The sequence below is a fragment of the Photinus pyralis genome, unplaced genomic scaffold (assembly GCF_008802855.1).
Source record: "Photinus pyralis isolate 1611_PpyrPB1 unplaced genomic scaffold, Ppyr1.3 Ppyr1.4_LG2, whole genome shotgun sequence".
Taxonomy (NCBI): domain Eukaryota; kingdom Metazoa; phylum Arthropoda; class Insecta; order Coleoptera; family Lampyridae; genus Photinus; species Photinus pyralis.
In genome coordinates, this window is record NW_022170403.1 from 11,493,894 (window position 1) to 11,509,453 (window position 15,560).

The 15,560-nt window shown below is 36.3% G+C and overlaps 1 pseudogene; it reads left to right on the top strand.

The window, feature by feature from the left end:
• The first annotated feature begins 8,919 nt into the window (after positions 1-8,919).
• Positions 8,920-10,113, top strand: LOC116163819 (annotated as a pseudogene).
• The last annotated feature ends 5,447 nt before the right edge of the window (positions 10,114-15,560 follow it).

Genomic DNA, 15,560 nt, shown 5'->3' on the forward strand with positions numbered 1-15,560 from the left:
GATTTCTGCAAAAGAAGAAAACCGTTTTTAATCCAAATCTCGAGAAAATATCATGGTAATAATAATTAATAATAGTTATAATATTAGTTTTGAGATTAATTTCCAAAATTACTTATTTCCAGTTCTTTACTTAATTCACCTGTGTTTTGAGTAATCTCAGTACCTATACGCTTTGTCCGGAACGCAACATATTACAAAGTATGAGTGCTGCCTTACTTGGTTAACCACTTATGTAAAATTTGTTTTTAGCGTATTTTCCTCAAAGTGAAAAATCGCTATTGGCTGCACTTTGTCGTATGTCCGTCCGTCCGTCCATCACACGTAATCCTTCTACACATGTTGGTTATGGTGCATTAAGAACTTTTGTAGAGAATGTAATAAGGAGTCTCAATTATGTAACAATATACAGGGTGCTCTATATAAAAAACGCGAAATTTGGATTCATTAAACAAAAATAGAAACATGCTTATGAAGATGGAGCCGCCCTCCCCACCATTCCATAATATCCCCCATCTATATTAATTTTTTTTAAAGTTATTTTTATAACAATTTTGGTTATTTAACCGTACCTATTTGTGACTCTACAACCACAGACAACATATACTATGTCTGTGCTACAACTAAGAAATTTAGCAATAGTGCAGCCGACTTAATTTGAAATAGACTGTGTACCTATTTGTGCAACCAATAAACTACTCGAAGATCATAAGTCATAATACTCATAATAATATGCTGTGGTATACACGAACTGTCGGTTTAGCTTGAATTGTCAATTGCCAAGGTACTGTGCAGTCTATTACATTTTTTTTTTAGTAAAATAAATATATAATTCCTAGGTACAATATTGGACCTAATCTTTGCAAAGTTGTTTACGCACTACAGATTTAGGATGTTTTAAAAAAATCCCAGCGAGGTGAGGGTCGTTTGGAGTTTCGATACATCCTGTACCCACGACGGTACCGTAACATTGCGCGGCCCGTTCAATGTTTTATTTGAAAGCGGATGTCTCCAAAATAATGTTACACCTTAAAATGGTGAGTACTCATGTAAGCTGATGTGTTTTTTAAATGTTCTTGGAACATGCGTTACTATGAGTAGCAGATGCATTGATACTTATTCAATGGCAAATGTTATGGAGTTATGGTAACATCTTCAACCACAGCCTCCCTTCCCCCTTAACACACGCTGTTAGTATAGCAACGAGCTGTTGCTCGCTTTTAATAGCTACTTAACCCCTTAGACTATGAAAGAAGGGGACTGATAATAATAATATGCTATCAAGGGCAATGCTGCGCGTTGAAGTCTGTGGCGATTATATTTTCGGAGCCAAAGTTTATTTACTTTTTTGCATTTTCGTGTTTATGCGATCTTTAAATCTCGAAGTGTGCGATTAAAAACATTATTGGACAATGGTACACATTGTACCCAAAAAACACACGAAGGAATATCGTTTCACACGTAATTATAGGTTAGTTTTCGGTGAAACAACAAACTAATTTGGGCTTCACTTTACGATCATTATTATCACTCCTCACTCTTTCCTTCTCTAAGATTAACCCAACCAATCTATAATACAATGGCGCTTAAATATTAGGTAAGTACCTATACTTTCTTAATCATCCAACAAATTGCACTTCGACTTCCTACTAATTATTAATTATGAAGTTAAAATGACAACAATAAAGAGATCATTTAAAAAAACAAAAACCTCTCGCCAGGAAAGATTGCCGGTCACAGAAGACCTGATCCCGGTCTACAACCTGTGTTTTTCTAAAGGTGTGAGCGACTTCCGGGACAGGATCGTGCCAATGTTGAACGAAAAGTCTTTTCGCTCAATATTGGCACGATCGCATCTTAAAAAAACACAGATTGTAAATTGACACAAGGTGTGCTGTGACCGGCAATCTTTCTTGGCGAGAGTTATATGTCTAGTTTCTTTATACTTGTAAATTGATGTGGCGTTCAATATCTGACGGTGGCAGGTGGTTGTAGATGATTAATTTTAAGTTGTCACTCAAAACTGTTACACGTGCTGATTAGTTGTGTAAATGAATCGATTCACAGAAGAAAATTGAAAAATATTTCATGTGACATGTCTCAAACGTAGCAGTGTAATTTTAACACGAGAACGGTAATTGCATGCGTTGTTATTTATTTATGAAATTTATGGTTTGCAGTTTTCCTGTTATAAATAGAGCACAATTAATAATTTAGATATTACGTATCCTATTACGAGAAACTTACCTTGGTTAACAATTTCACAAGTTTATAGTGAACGTTGAAGCCTTGAAGTTATTTTTCGTATTAGGGGTACACCTGTACACTATTAGGGTCCCTTCTTATTCGTTCTTAATGACGGACGCTAGAGATTTTAATTAAACAGTTTACAGTGTTATATTCGTATACAGTGTAGAAGAAACATAAAATCATAATACGGAAAATGATCTATTGTGAGAGACTTCTAAGTTTTCACTCATTTAACTGATATTGTTTTGGGTTATTCGTATTAATAATGTAAATGTGGGCTTATAATATTGTGTCGACCATAGAGGGAGGAATCACACACGTCAGTTTTGCTTTGGTTCGGTCAGATAAATAAGCGGACTATCATTTTATTGAAGGAAATCGAATAAAGTATTAATTTCTTTCATAGCAAGAAGTGCGTCCCAAATCGGGTGGGATTATTGCATAGTTTAGTAAAGATAGAGAATTGGTTAAATTACAGTTTCCCAATTTGAATCACCCTGTATACAGTGATATTTATTAAAAAGTAGACATAAGGATTTGTACGTGTATTGTTTTTCCCTATGTCTACTTTTAAAAGACAAAATCTCTTCTGAAGGGCGCCTAATTTTATCCAATCAAAATAACTTCTTCAAACAAATAAACGTCTAATTAAAGTCGTGCCTTTCGGAGCCGACCGAGGAGCCGACTGTAAATAATTATAAAATTATACACAATTTGAGTTTGAATTTACGTCGAACCCTTGGTCGAACCTATTCGACATTTTGAACTTCCACAAGCAAATTTTAAATACGCATCTAAAACTGCAAAACATTGTCCATTTAATCAATTCTCAATCTTTAAGTATACCCAAAATCAAAAAAATTGTAGAAGAAAATCTAAGAACAAAATTTCAAACCGGAGTTTTCTACGATGAGTAGTTTTCAAATTATTAACGATAAAAGTTTGAAAGACAGAACATGTGACGTCATCCCGACATAGTGGGTGCGGCGGCACGAATCCAAGCCGTCCAAACGCGTCAGTTCTTTCATATTCTATCTATTTCGCTTTCCTTTGAAAAAAACAAGAAAACCTTACTGAAGTATTGGTCTAAGCGGTACATATTAAAAATCGAAAAAATCTGACGAACAATGCAGAAAGCAAGCCATTTGCCATAAACGATATGTATGTCCAATAGATTGATTTGACCCGCAGCACTCCCTTCCCCCACCCTGTGGAATCAATATGGCGGCCATTTAGGAAAAAGCTGTCACTGGCTAAAAAATATATTTTCAGGGATGGCATCTGCGACAAAAAAATCAAAATTCAAGCAATTTACACTGTAATTGGTCATTTAAATATTATAAAAATACTTCTTCCAGTTAATATATATTTTTTTCTTTTAATGTCGATCTAAATCATAAAATAATTATTGGAATAATAATTACAATATTGGTTTTTAAAAAAAAATAGAGATATGAAAAAATTTTGCGTTATGAGCGATTAGCCTCGCTATGGACCGTTACAAATCAGAGCGAGTCGAGGTGGCAGAGAAATTTAATAAAATCAATAAAACATTCAAATCAAAATCAACTAAAAGACCCCCCTCGCTACCGAGAGTATCTCTAGGGTCTTCGTTGATTACAAAGAAAGGAAATGAATAACTGAAAACCTTCCAGGAAATGTGTTCTAATAATATGAATTTTACAATTACATTATAATTTATAGTTCTCAACGTGTACGACAACATCGAAAAATTTCATTATTTTTCATAATAATGTTACAGGAGTATCATATTGGTAAAACATGTACACTGAAAATTTCAACTTTTCAACGAAAAAAATCGTTAAATTTCCCATTATTATGTATTTTTGAAAATGCAAATAAAGAAAAACCAAACATAGCTTTTGAAATTAAAAAAATCAATTTGACAAGAAAAAATGGTCCGATTTTTAACTATTCCGTATTATTTTGAAAACGAAAATAAGGAAAATCGTTGGATTTGAAATTATTCCATATTTTGGAAAGAGTAAATAGTGAAATCAAACTTGGTTATCAAAACCAATCAAATTGACCACGAAAAAATTGTTGATTAATAGTTATCTCGTATTTTTGAAAATTAAAACAACGAAACCAGACTTGGTTTTTGAAAATGTCAAACTAGTCAACGGCTGTGCTTGAAAAAGAAAATAAGGAAACCAAAATTGGTTCTTAATAGTTTTTTTTTAAATTCTCTTCTTGAGAATGAATAATCGTTAGGTTCCAAAGGATTTCCTATGTTTGGAAATGAAAATAAAACTCAATTTCCCGACAAAAAATGATCGATTTCTAATTTTTCGGTGTTTTTGAAAATGCAAATGACAAAAACAAACTTGTTCTTTTGAAAATTTAAAAAACATTGTCCACTTTTCAACGAAAAAAGTCGTTAAATATCTAATTAGTATGTATTTTTGAAAATGAGAATAAAGAAAATCAAATTTGGTTTATGATAATTAAAAAAAATTCTCTTCTTGACAACGAAATTTCAAATTATTTCGCATTTCTAAAAATGGTAACCAAGAAAACCAAATGTAAATTAAAATAAAAAGAATCCGAGGAAATGATTCTCATTCGCATTCCCTCTCAGTCCTGAAATCGCCTGAGGGAAATTAAAAAAAAAATGTCAAGCCAGTCTGCTCAATATCATTTTCTTACCGTACCAAAACTGAAAAATTGTCTTGGTTGAACAGTGAAAAGTGCGAGGCGAAGCCGAGCTATGGACCGTTACAAATCAGAGCGAGTCGAGGTGGCAGAGCCGCCGGAGCCGAGCGTATGTTTCATCAAAACTAAACAGTACAGTGTTATCATAATTAAACAAGTATAAATTGTGCACAACTCTTGTGTAGATAAAGCGCATTTTTTTAAACCGAAATAGCTTTTGTTTTGATATCACCCTCGATATCACCAAAGCATATATTTCTTGCAGACGTCTCAATCGCCCTTTGTGAGTACCTACCCTCTTCCGACAATCCGTTCATGAGGTGCGTAAGGGAATATACCCGATCGCGATAAGAGGTCGAGGAGGAGGGCTATGGTTGGTAGAAATTAATTCCTTACGTTGAGACTTTTCATTAGAGTACCATGAAGGATAAAACTAATTAAAGCTTAAATTTATTACATTTTGTTTTTTGACCTCAGATTTGAAATCAGCAACTTCAAATTATCCTTAAAACATTACTCGCATGCCATCCTTGAAATATAAATATATATTTTTTTAGTCAGAAACAGATTTTTTCTTAAATATGGTAGGAGAAGGGGGTGCTGCGAGTCAAATCGATCTATTGGACATAAAAATCGACCATGCCAAACGACATGCTTTCTGCATTATTCGTCAGATTTCTCTGTGTACCGCTTAGACTATATCATCCGAACATCTGTACCCAGCTCAGATTGGATACCTATACTTTCAGTAAGCGGTATTGATTCCATTTGATTCAGTTCTTCTGTTTGATTGTGGCATGTTTGATGTTGAACTGGTTTCTCCACTACGAAATTGATCGTTTACTCACAATAAGCAATCTTATTTTCTTAGATAAGTTGACCTTGACTGACGTTTTATAGCTTTATTAACGAGCTCCTAGCGAGTTTATAATTTTGTTGTGCCTGTCCGTCCGTCCGTCCGTTAGCACGATAACTCATAAACGAATGGACCGATTACGATGAAATTTTGCAGGTGGATTCTTTATCAAATTTGTAGATCGGAGTTCGTGAATTGGCAATGTAGCCCAAAAAATAAAGTAGGCCCTTTTGACATCTCCGTTAGTTATGAACCGAATTGCATGAAATTCAATATGCGCATAGCTTTGACCATATAAAACACAATTCCAAAAGTTGAACCTAATCGATCAGCATTCACAGTGCCCTTTGCGCATCTCGCCCATTTACAGACCGAATTGCAAACTTTCTTATTTATGAAGGTATTTAAATGAAATTTGATACATAACCACTTGGAATAAAAGCAAATTTAACGCCAGTTTCAAAATTTGGTTTTGCGCATGCGCAGTGCCAACTTCCTTATTTATGGAGGCAATTATATAAAATTTGATACATAGGCACTTGGAATAAAACCAAATTTTAAGCCAGTTTCAAAATTTGGTTTTGCGCATGCGCAGTGCCAACTTTCTTATTTATGGAGGGATTTAAATAAAATTTGATACATAGCCACTTGGAATAAAAGTAAATTTAACGCCAGTTTCAAAATTTGATTTTGCGCATGCGCAGCTTATTTACGGAGGCATTCAAATGAAATTTCATACATATACACTTTAAATAAAAGCAAAACTAACATCAGGTTGAAAATTTGGTTTTGCACATGCTATAGCCATACCCAGGAGCTCGTTTGCTATATTTGTTTAATTTATTAGGACCTTTGTTTCCTGTGAGATGTAAAGAAGGGATTGCAGTATTGTCAGCCTTCTCAAAACTTTATGCTGAGGCACAGAGTCCTTTCCTTTTTGTATCTTTCAAAAAAAATTATCATCTTTAAAGTGGACACTGCAAACGACGTGACTATACTATATGTTTCAGCGGTTTTTTCTACTTTTCCAGACGTTATTTCGACAGGGCTCCTTCTTTTCTCGGGGAAAATTTGCAATGTAACATTGGCATTTTTCAAATTATTGTTGCAGCGGAAAACACAAAGTTACGCATTTTTGAAAATAATGCAGATCACTGACTACCAGCCTCAAATTAACACGTCAAACGTAATCGAATCCATATATTGCTATAGCGCGCCACCGACCCATTTGTCGGGATGACGTCACAACGACCGTTTTTTACATTCGACACCTTGCCATTTAATTTAATTACGAAACGGCGTAGTGACTTGCGGTTTTCACCGTTACTCTTAGATATTTTTTAGACGAAAACATGAAATTTGGGTATACTGCCCCTTTAATAATAAGAAAAGTAACCCATGCAATCCCACTCGATCTGGGACGCACTGTATACTAGTCTGTTGTAAGCTGAAAATTCTAATGTTACATAAATGCACTAGCGTTGTAACTAACGTTAATTACTGTTATCCGATCTGGCGTTTTTTTAAATCATCACAACGTATATATTATATTATGTGAGACGGAAGCTTGCCAAAAACTGTATAATTTTATAATTACTGTCAGCTACTCGGTCGGCTCCGAAAGGCACGACTTTAATTAGACGTTTATTAAGAAGTTATTTTGATTGGATAAAATTAGACGCCCTTCAGAGAAGATTTTGTCATTTAAAAGTAGACATAGGGAAAAACAAAACACGTAAATCCTTATGTCTACTTTTAATAAGAGCTGGCTTAAATTTGGAAAAGTTGCGTATTTTGATGCTTAATAAAATTACGTTTTGAAACTGAAACAATTTACCACTAATTTCGGAGATTTTCGGGAAAAAAACTAATGTTGCAAAATCGTTTTTATTTTTTACTGAAGTTATTTAAAAAGATATTTCAAGATAAATGACACATTATTACGGCCACTTTTGTTCATCTACAAGATTGTAGTTTTAAATTTTAAATCTGACGTTTCGTCTCCGGTTAACCATCATCAACTTTGTTTTTTCTTATGAAAGTCATTTTTACTTTTTGTCATTTGATTTTTTTCTGATTTCAAAAATGTAAATATCGCTATTTTTAATAAGAAATAGCGCTATTAATTCGTAAAAACGCAAGAACCTACGAACATACACTCTACCCAAGACAAAGTTCGCCAGGCAGAAAGGAAGATATTTTAACAATATTTAAAAAGGTAGTGATGTTTACATTTTTGAATCAAATATAAAAATGACTTCTATAAGAAGAAAACAAAGTTGATGATGGTTAACCGGAGACGAAACTTCAGACTTTTATTGAAAACTACCATCTTGTAGAAGAAAAAAAAATGGCCATAATAATGTCTCATTTATTTTGAAATATCTTTGAAGCTAAAGGTAATTGATTTAATACCGTTTAATTTCTGCTTTTACATTAAGTTTACCGAACCGTATCTATAGCTTTTGCTTTTCCTTGCACAACAATTTCTACCGCTTTGTTTAAATGCAAGGTAAGCTTTTTGTTACGTTCCGTTTCATTAATTATAAGGGGGATATTCTTTCGCTTTTCTGCATTTGCTTTCCTGCAGATACCGTTACGGAACCCGATTATATGTTATTCCCGCTTAGAGAAATTGCTGTGCGCTTTAATTTTTTGTTTTAGCATTCACCAGTAGCCGGCCGCCCCTTGTCCCTTAAGAATTCCTGGTGTTGCACTTACTCCGTTTGAGTTGGCCAGAGGCTTCAGAGACCGATCCGTCAAACTGCTGTTACCGCCGACCTTGACCAGAGGCAAGGCCGTACCCTTGGTGGCGCTGGAGTTCGTTCGTCCGTCAATTCCGCCGACAGAACACTCAAGTTGCTGCCGGTTACCGCTATTTTCGTCCGCTCATATGTTCTAGTGACACTAATATGTAAATTTATTTATTTTTTTTGTAAATTAAATTATAATCAAGAAGTTTCAAGTTTTATTGAAAGTATTACCTGTCCTCTTTCTTTCCTTGTCGGAAACACCATTGCATGCAAAATCGTATGTTCCAATGTAAGATATTCGCACTGTATATCATAGGCAACCGATCGATATGGTAGCAACCTGTCAAATCAGCCGATTTACCACCTGTCATTTTTTAGAGATATATGATGGAAAATGACGGTATATACATTATAGCAGCTTGCAGAACAGGCATAGGCGCTCTTAATGGACAGTTTAAAAATACCCCCGGAACGATTTTGGGCGCCACCGTAATCAAATGCTGTTTGGAAAAAGCGCAAATTTTACCAAGTGATATTAGTGAAGTCATAATTGGACAAGTCTTAACTGCCGGTCAAGGTCAAAATCCTGCCCGACAGGCCGCGATTCAAGCAGGCATTCCCTGGTCCACACCAGCATTTACGGTAAATATGTTGGGTGGTTCGAGTTTGAAAGCGGTTTATTTAGGCTACCAGGCGATCCGTTGTAAGACTGATGTTAAAGTTGTGATGTGTGGCGGACAGGAAAACATGACCATGGCACAACATAGTGTTAACGTCCGTAATATGTGCGAACCACAGGAAATTCAGGTGCAAGACACGATACTTATGGATGGACTATTGGATCCTCTTACCGGTTTACACATATCTGAAGTAGCGGAACGGTTTGCAGCTGTTAATCAAATTACACGCGAAGTGCAAGATAGGTTTGCGCTACGTTCGCATAACCGAGCTGAACGATCGGTTGTCAGCAAAGTGTTTGAACAGGAAATCGTAGCCGTACAACAAAGTGAAGGTAAATCCAGTGTAATAAAAGACGAACTGGTACAGAAGAATGTCACCTTGCCTCAGTTATGTGAGATGCCTCCTGTCATAACTGCAGATATGCTCGAAAGTAGCGGAACAGTTACTAAAGGAAATTCGGCAGTAGCTGCCGATGCCGCGGCAGCTGTAATTCTATGCAGCGGCGAACAGATAGAGCGAAGGAACTTTATTCCTCTTGTTCGGTTAGTAGAATTTGCCGAAATTGGAACGAATCCATTTGAACTAGGGGTAGCAGTCGTTATCGCTATTGAAGAAGTGTTAACACGCTCTAGTTGGAGTAAAGAAGATGTAGATCTGTTTGAAGTAGATGAAACATTTTCATCGCAAGTCGTGTTTGTCGTAAAGAAGCTGGAAATTAGTATGAAAAAAGTTAACGTCGCCAGTGGTTCTATAGCGCTGGGGCGGCCGTTGGGTGCTAATGGAGCACGCATGTTGGTTACCCTTGTGAATAATTTGCATCGTCTTCGCTTACAGAGAGGAGTGGTTGTCGCTAGTATTAGTGGAGGTATGGCAATTGCAGTTTCTGTACAAAGACGTTAAATGCGCTACGTACCTATAGCTAACCCTGTGCAAAATCAAAGCAAATACTCCACCTGGTATAACGTTAAACAATTGTACAGAGATATTTAAAACAATAAAATGTTTGTAAATAAAACACCCTGCATATTTTTATACATTTTGAAAGAAAATAAAATTTTGGGTGTACTCAATATCTCAATTAATTACTCACAGAGCCACAGACCAAATGAATGCATCCTCAATAAAAAAATAGGTAAACATAAACGTGTAAACAAATATAGAAAACGAGCTCCTGCGTATGGCTATAGCATGTGCAAAACATTTTTAACCTGGCGTTAGTTTTGCAATGTTTTGCTTTTATTTAAAGCGTATATGTATGAAATTTCACTAAATGCTTCCATAAATAAGAAAGTTGGCACCAAACCAAATTTTGAAACTGGCGTTAAATTTGGTTTTATTCCAAGTGGTTATGTATCAAGTTTTATTTAAATACCTTCATAAATAAAAAAGTTTGCAATATCCATTGGTGAAGTCGAAGCGAATATCTTGAAAACGAAGTTTTGGAAGAGGGTACTCTTAAAGGGCAAGTGAAACGTCTGGACGAGACATATCTACCGGCGATGTAAAGTAAGTCTTTACAATTAAGTATTGTGAATATCTCGAAAATATTGGAGGAAGGTACTTACAAAGGGAAAATGCAATATTTAGGAGAATTTTTCTAAAGACTTGTTTATTCTTGCATTATATAGGGCAGATTTTTCGATGTATGCCAGGTGACCTTAAAGGTTTATGTGTAAAGAACACCCACCCCATTAATCATCTAACAAGAAAAAAAACATCGATAAATATAGTATACTACCTTATAACGCAACCATTTTCTAAGCTATTTTGATTTTCAAAAATGCGCTTTATCTAAAATTCCAAACAGAACATGACAGTTTTCCTTTGGAAAATAAAGTTTGTACGTGTCTTTTAGTGAGATCCACAATATAATAAATGATATAAAGACGTTATAGAACCACCTTTGTGGCAATGAAGTGGATGCTATCAAAGTTTTATGCACACTCCCCTACTAACTCTTCCTAACTTGATGCAACCATGTTACCTATATCTAGATTTTTATTGAATGACCACCTCATAATGCCACAAATATTCATCGTAATCAGCTGTCGACGACGGTAACAGTGTAGGTAATAGTTATTTATTATACAAGACGATAAAGGGATATTTTAACCATTGAGGGGAAGTTGTTAATTCACGATGAATTAACTTTCACGAGATGGGTAGTTTCCCTTTATTGTCGAGTATAATTCAAAACTTTACTTTATTGCAGAAGCGATATAAATCATTGTAATGCTTCTGACAATTCTGAATTTAATTTATAGACATCGAAATTAGCATGCTTAGTTTCTGCCGTTGCGATCATTTCCATAGAAACATAATTGTCATATGTTCTGAACGTCATTTTATATCGTGCATTTGAAATAAGAATGACAGATGTAATTAGAATGGACCGTCTTCTGTTTTACTTTATCTATACACTTACGATCACGGTCGTATACAGAGATCTGGAAACTCTGTTGTTTGAGATGAGGCTCTTACGTGTGTTCAAACTCGTAGTCCTTCGCTTAGCGACTAGGTGGCGTATGGATCTAGGGATATTATCAAGATCGAGGTCAAGATTAAGTGCAACCACTTATGTCAGTGTATACGTAAAAAGTACGTCCGGTTGGCGCAGATGGTATAACCGTTGGTTTACATCATGACAACCCAGGTTCAAATCCGCGCTTTTTTCTAGATGTTTATTAAATGTATGCAACTTTTTGCAATTATTTGAATTAAGAGAAAGGATAAGGGTTGGGCCACAATGGAAAAGATCTACAGGAACGGGAGACTTAATTTAATACGGTACCTAGACAAGATAGGTGCATTCAATTGAGAAAATTTGCATCGAATTATTCTCTATCCGATTCAAAATGCGCCGCTAAAACATCGGGCGCGGTTAGCGGCTAAGTATTTTACGTAGCAAATCTGATGAACAGCTACGCTAATAATCTGTTTCTTGACCAGCAGCTGCACGCAATTTATTCGCAACGGGAATTTTTTATGCTTACTTGTCCGCTCACCGCGCTCAACGTTAAAACAACTTTTTGGAATCGCAAGCATCCACTTTTCAGGCATTTCCGCATCTTTCGGCACAATGCACGGTTTCCTCATTTTTCTCAAAGCAGCAGTTCTTTTTTGCGTAGCCGTAGAGGTTCAAGGCGGCAGTGTAGTCCTTGTGTACAATTACAAATGATTACAAGTCAGCAATTACAGATGTCAAAAAAGAACATCCCTCGACTCATACTCCGCCCGTGATGACTTTATGGTACTACGCGATCGACGACGCGTAGGAGCCTCACTTCTCATATAGGAAATACACCTGTATATACCACTATGCTTACGATTAAAGAACGGCTTAGCCTACTCATTCAAACCTATTAAAATGCCAATTTAACATATGCTATAAAATAAATAAATTTAAAGGCGAGAGTGGTAACTCAAAAGTTCGCCGTCATGGCGTCATTTACGAAATGTGATAACGAAAATCAATCGAATGGGACATACGATGTATCAACCCTCAGGCATTCGCCGGTCGGACGGAAAGCGAAATTAACGCAGATATTATAGCAGTATTAGTCCAAGAGCCCAGTAGGAAAGTATACCTTGAACGCCCGGACGATTCTAATAATTTTCATTGGATTCGCCATAAAAAGTTGTATTAGAATCGACAACGGTGCCGGCGAAAATCCTGCCGAAAGCAATTTAAAAAAAATTAACTTCGCCCCTTATTTTTGGAAAATGTACTTTATTGTCCCGGACGTTCAGGAAGAGTACTAAAGGGTGCATATGGATGAGTTTTATCGGAAAAAGTCACGGTGCCGGGGCGCAACTTGCCGCAACCCTTGGCACCGCGACTACAAATGGGGTGGTAAATCGTACTAAACTACATACCTTTTTCTCCCGGACCAAAATGACGTATATGAAATATGTAGCTTGCGATTATACGAATATAAAAAACCAACGGTGCCGACTCTCAGGATGCCGGAAGTCCTCGGCACCGTCGATGAAATCCGGGCGTGCGCGAGCCTATTGACATTGCGAAAATTGAAACTTAAGTATTAGACCGGGAGATGGTGACACTTTTTGTGGTGTGATTTGCTACAAGTATGGCGACCATTCAAAGGTTTAATTAAGTACTCCTCAATACGAAAATGGTGCTAACTCTCTGGGAGTGGGGCCGTTATTGCGTGACGATTGTTTAAACATGTCGGAAAATTTAATGATTTTGAACAATTTGCTACACAAAATTCTTTGGATTTTCTGGTAGTCGGTAACAAAATAAATGACGGAAACGAAATGCCATACTTTTCTGGTGGGCCTTATAGCCCGCCATACTCATTTGAACGTGTCGATTGTTTTTTTTTTTTGGGGGTGATTTGCTACAAGCTCATTTTTTTATGAGCATCAAGTCCTCAACCAGTAATTCACGAAAATCAACCTGCCATACCGCACCGACGGGCCCCGATAGCCGCCATACCGGCACAAAGATGTCATTTTTGTTAATAATTTTGGGCGATTTGCTACAGTATGGCATTTGGATTTTCCGAAAGTTCATGCTCCACATTGACCCATGATATATGTGCCATACTCGTCATGAAGGCTAAAGATGGCGCCATACTCGAAAATCTGTTTTCCTAAAACATCTTTGTGCTATAACTCGAATAAGCAAGGAACCTTGAAAACGATCTTCTCCCGAATTTCAGAAAAATGCTTTTATTATTAAAAATTGGTAAAACAATCCAGTCTGTCCGTCTGTCCGTTACAAACGATATCCCGAAAACGAGTGGATGAAGGTATTTAAAAATAAAATTTGTACGTATGCACTTGGGATAAAAGCAAATCTAACGCCAGTTTCAAAATTTGGTTTTGCGCATGCGCAGTGCCAACTTTCTCATTTATGTAGGGATTCAAATTAAATTAGATACATATATGCACTTAGAATAAATGAAAATGTAACAACAGGTGCAAAATTTAGTTTTGCACATGCTATAGCCATACCCAGGAGTTCGTTTGCTATATTTGTTTAAACATTTACTTATTATTATTTTTATTAATTGATCAAAGTACACTGGGTGTTCAGATACTTATGGCGGGTAGTATAAACTTAACGGCAGCTGCTACCTACTACTTCCGATCCATTGAATGCAATGCAGAACACAACGACCCCGACCGGGACCTCTACAACTTGACTAAGAGGTTCGAGTGGGGCGGAGAATATTAAGCGACATAATATCTCGTGATAAAACAAGATTGGCTTTACTTTAATTACACCTCAAACTGTCACGAAAAATTGGTGCCATACTGTAGAAAATCGCCCAAATTTTCCAAAAATTTTTACATTTTTGAAAAAATATTACACATAATTGGCGCATGCCACAGGTATGGCGTATCGAAATTTCTATTTCTGACTATAAAAATAACTGGTGGAAAAATTTATAGGGTGTAGCAAATCGCCCAAAATTATTAACAAAGATGACATCTTTGTGCCGGTATGGCGGCTATGCGGGCCCGTCGCTGCGGTATGGCAGGTTGATTTTCGTGCATGACTGGTTGAGGACTTGATGCTAAAAAAAAATGAGATTGTAGCAAATCACCCAAAAAAAAACAAACAATCGACACGTTCAAATGAGTATGGCGGGCTATAAGGCCCACCGGAAAAGTATGGCATTTCGTTTCCGTCGTTTGTTTTGTCACCGACTACCAGAAAATCCAAAGAATTTTGTGTAGCAAATTGTCCATAAATCATTAAATTTTCCGACATGTTTAAACAATCGTCACGCAATAACGGCCCCACTCCCAGAGAGTTAGCACCATTTTCGTTTTGAGGAGTACTTAATTAAACCTTTGAATGGTCGCCATACTTGTAGCAAATCACACCACAAAAAGTGTCACCATCTCCCGGTCTATATGTATTCGGTGAAAAAATGTAACAGCGTGGATACCGCGAGATCAAATATGTTCCACAAAATTTTCTCGACGAGAAAAGATTCTGAGAAACTCGTCAAGAAAATCAGAGGATTTGATTCGTGTACCATTCCGCCTTGTAGTACAGGCAAATTGTCTAAAATAGACAAGAAAATTGCGAAGTGGTTGAAACTTGGTTTAAGACGTTTGAAAATATGTATATTTCAAGGAACCGAGGAGTCCCTAACCACAAGAGGTGTGCCGGAGTGGTCATGCTCAAAAACTGCTTCTTGGTTTGAAATCGGCATTTTAAAAAAGATTACAAATTAAAACTGCACTTTCTGAATGTAAACAGAGCAGAATAATTTTCAAATTACGGCGGTTATTGTTATTTGATAACGCATCGTGTTTCATTTGTTTAATTTTCCAAGGCCTACCTAAGAGTGTAGGGTGCTTTT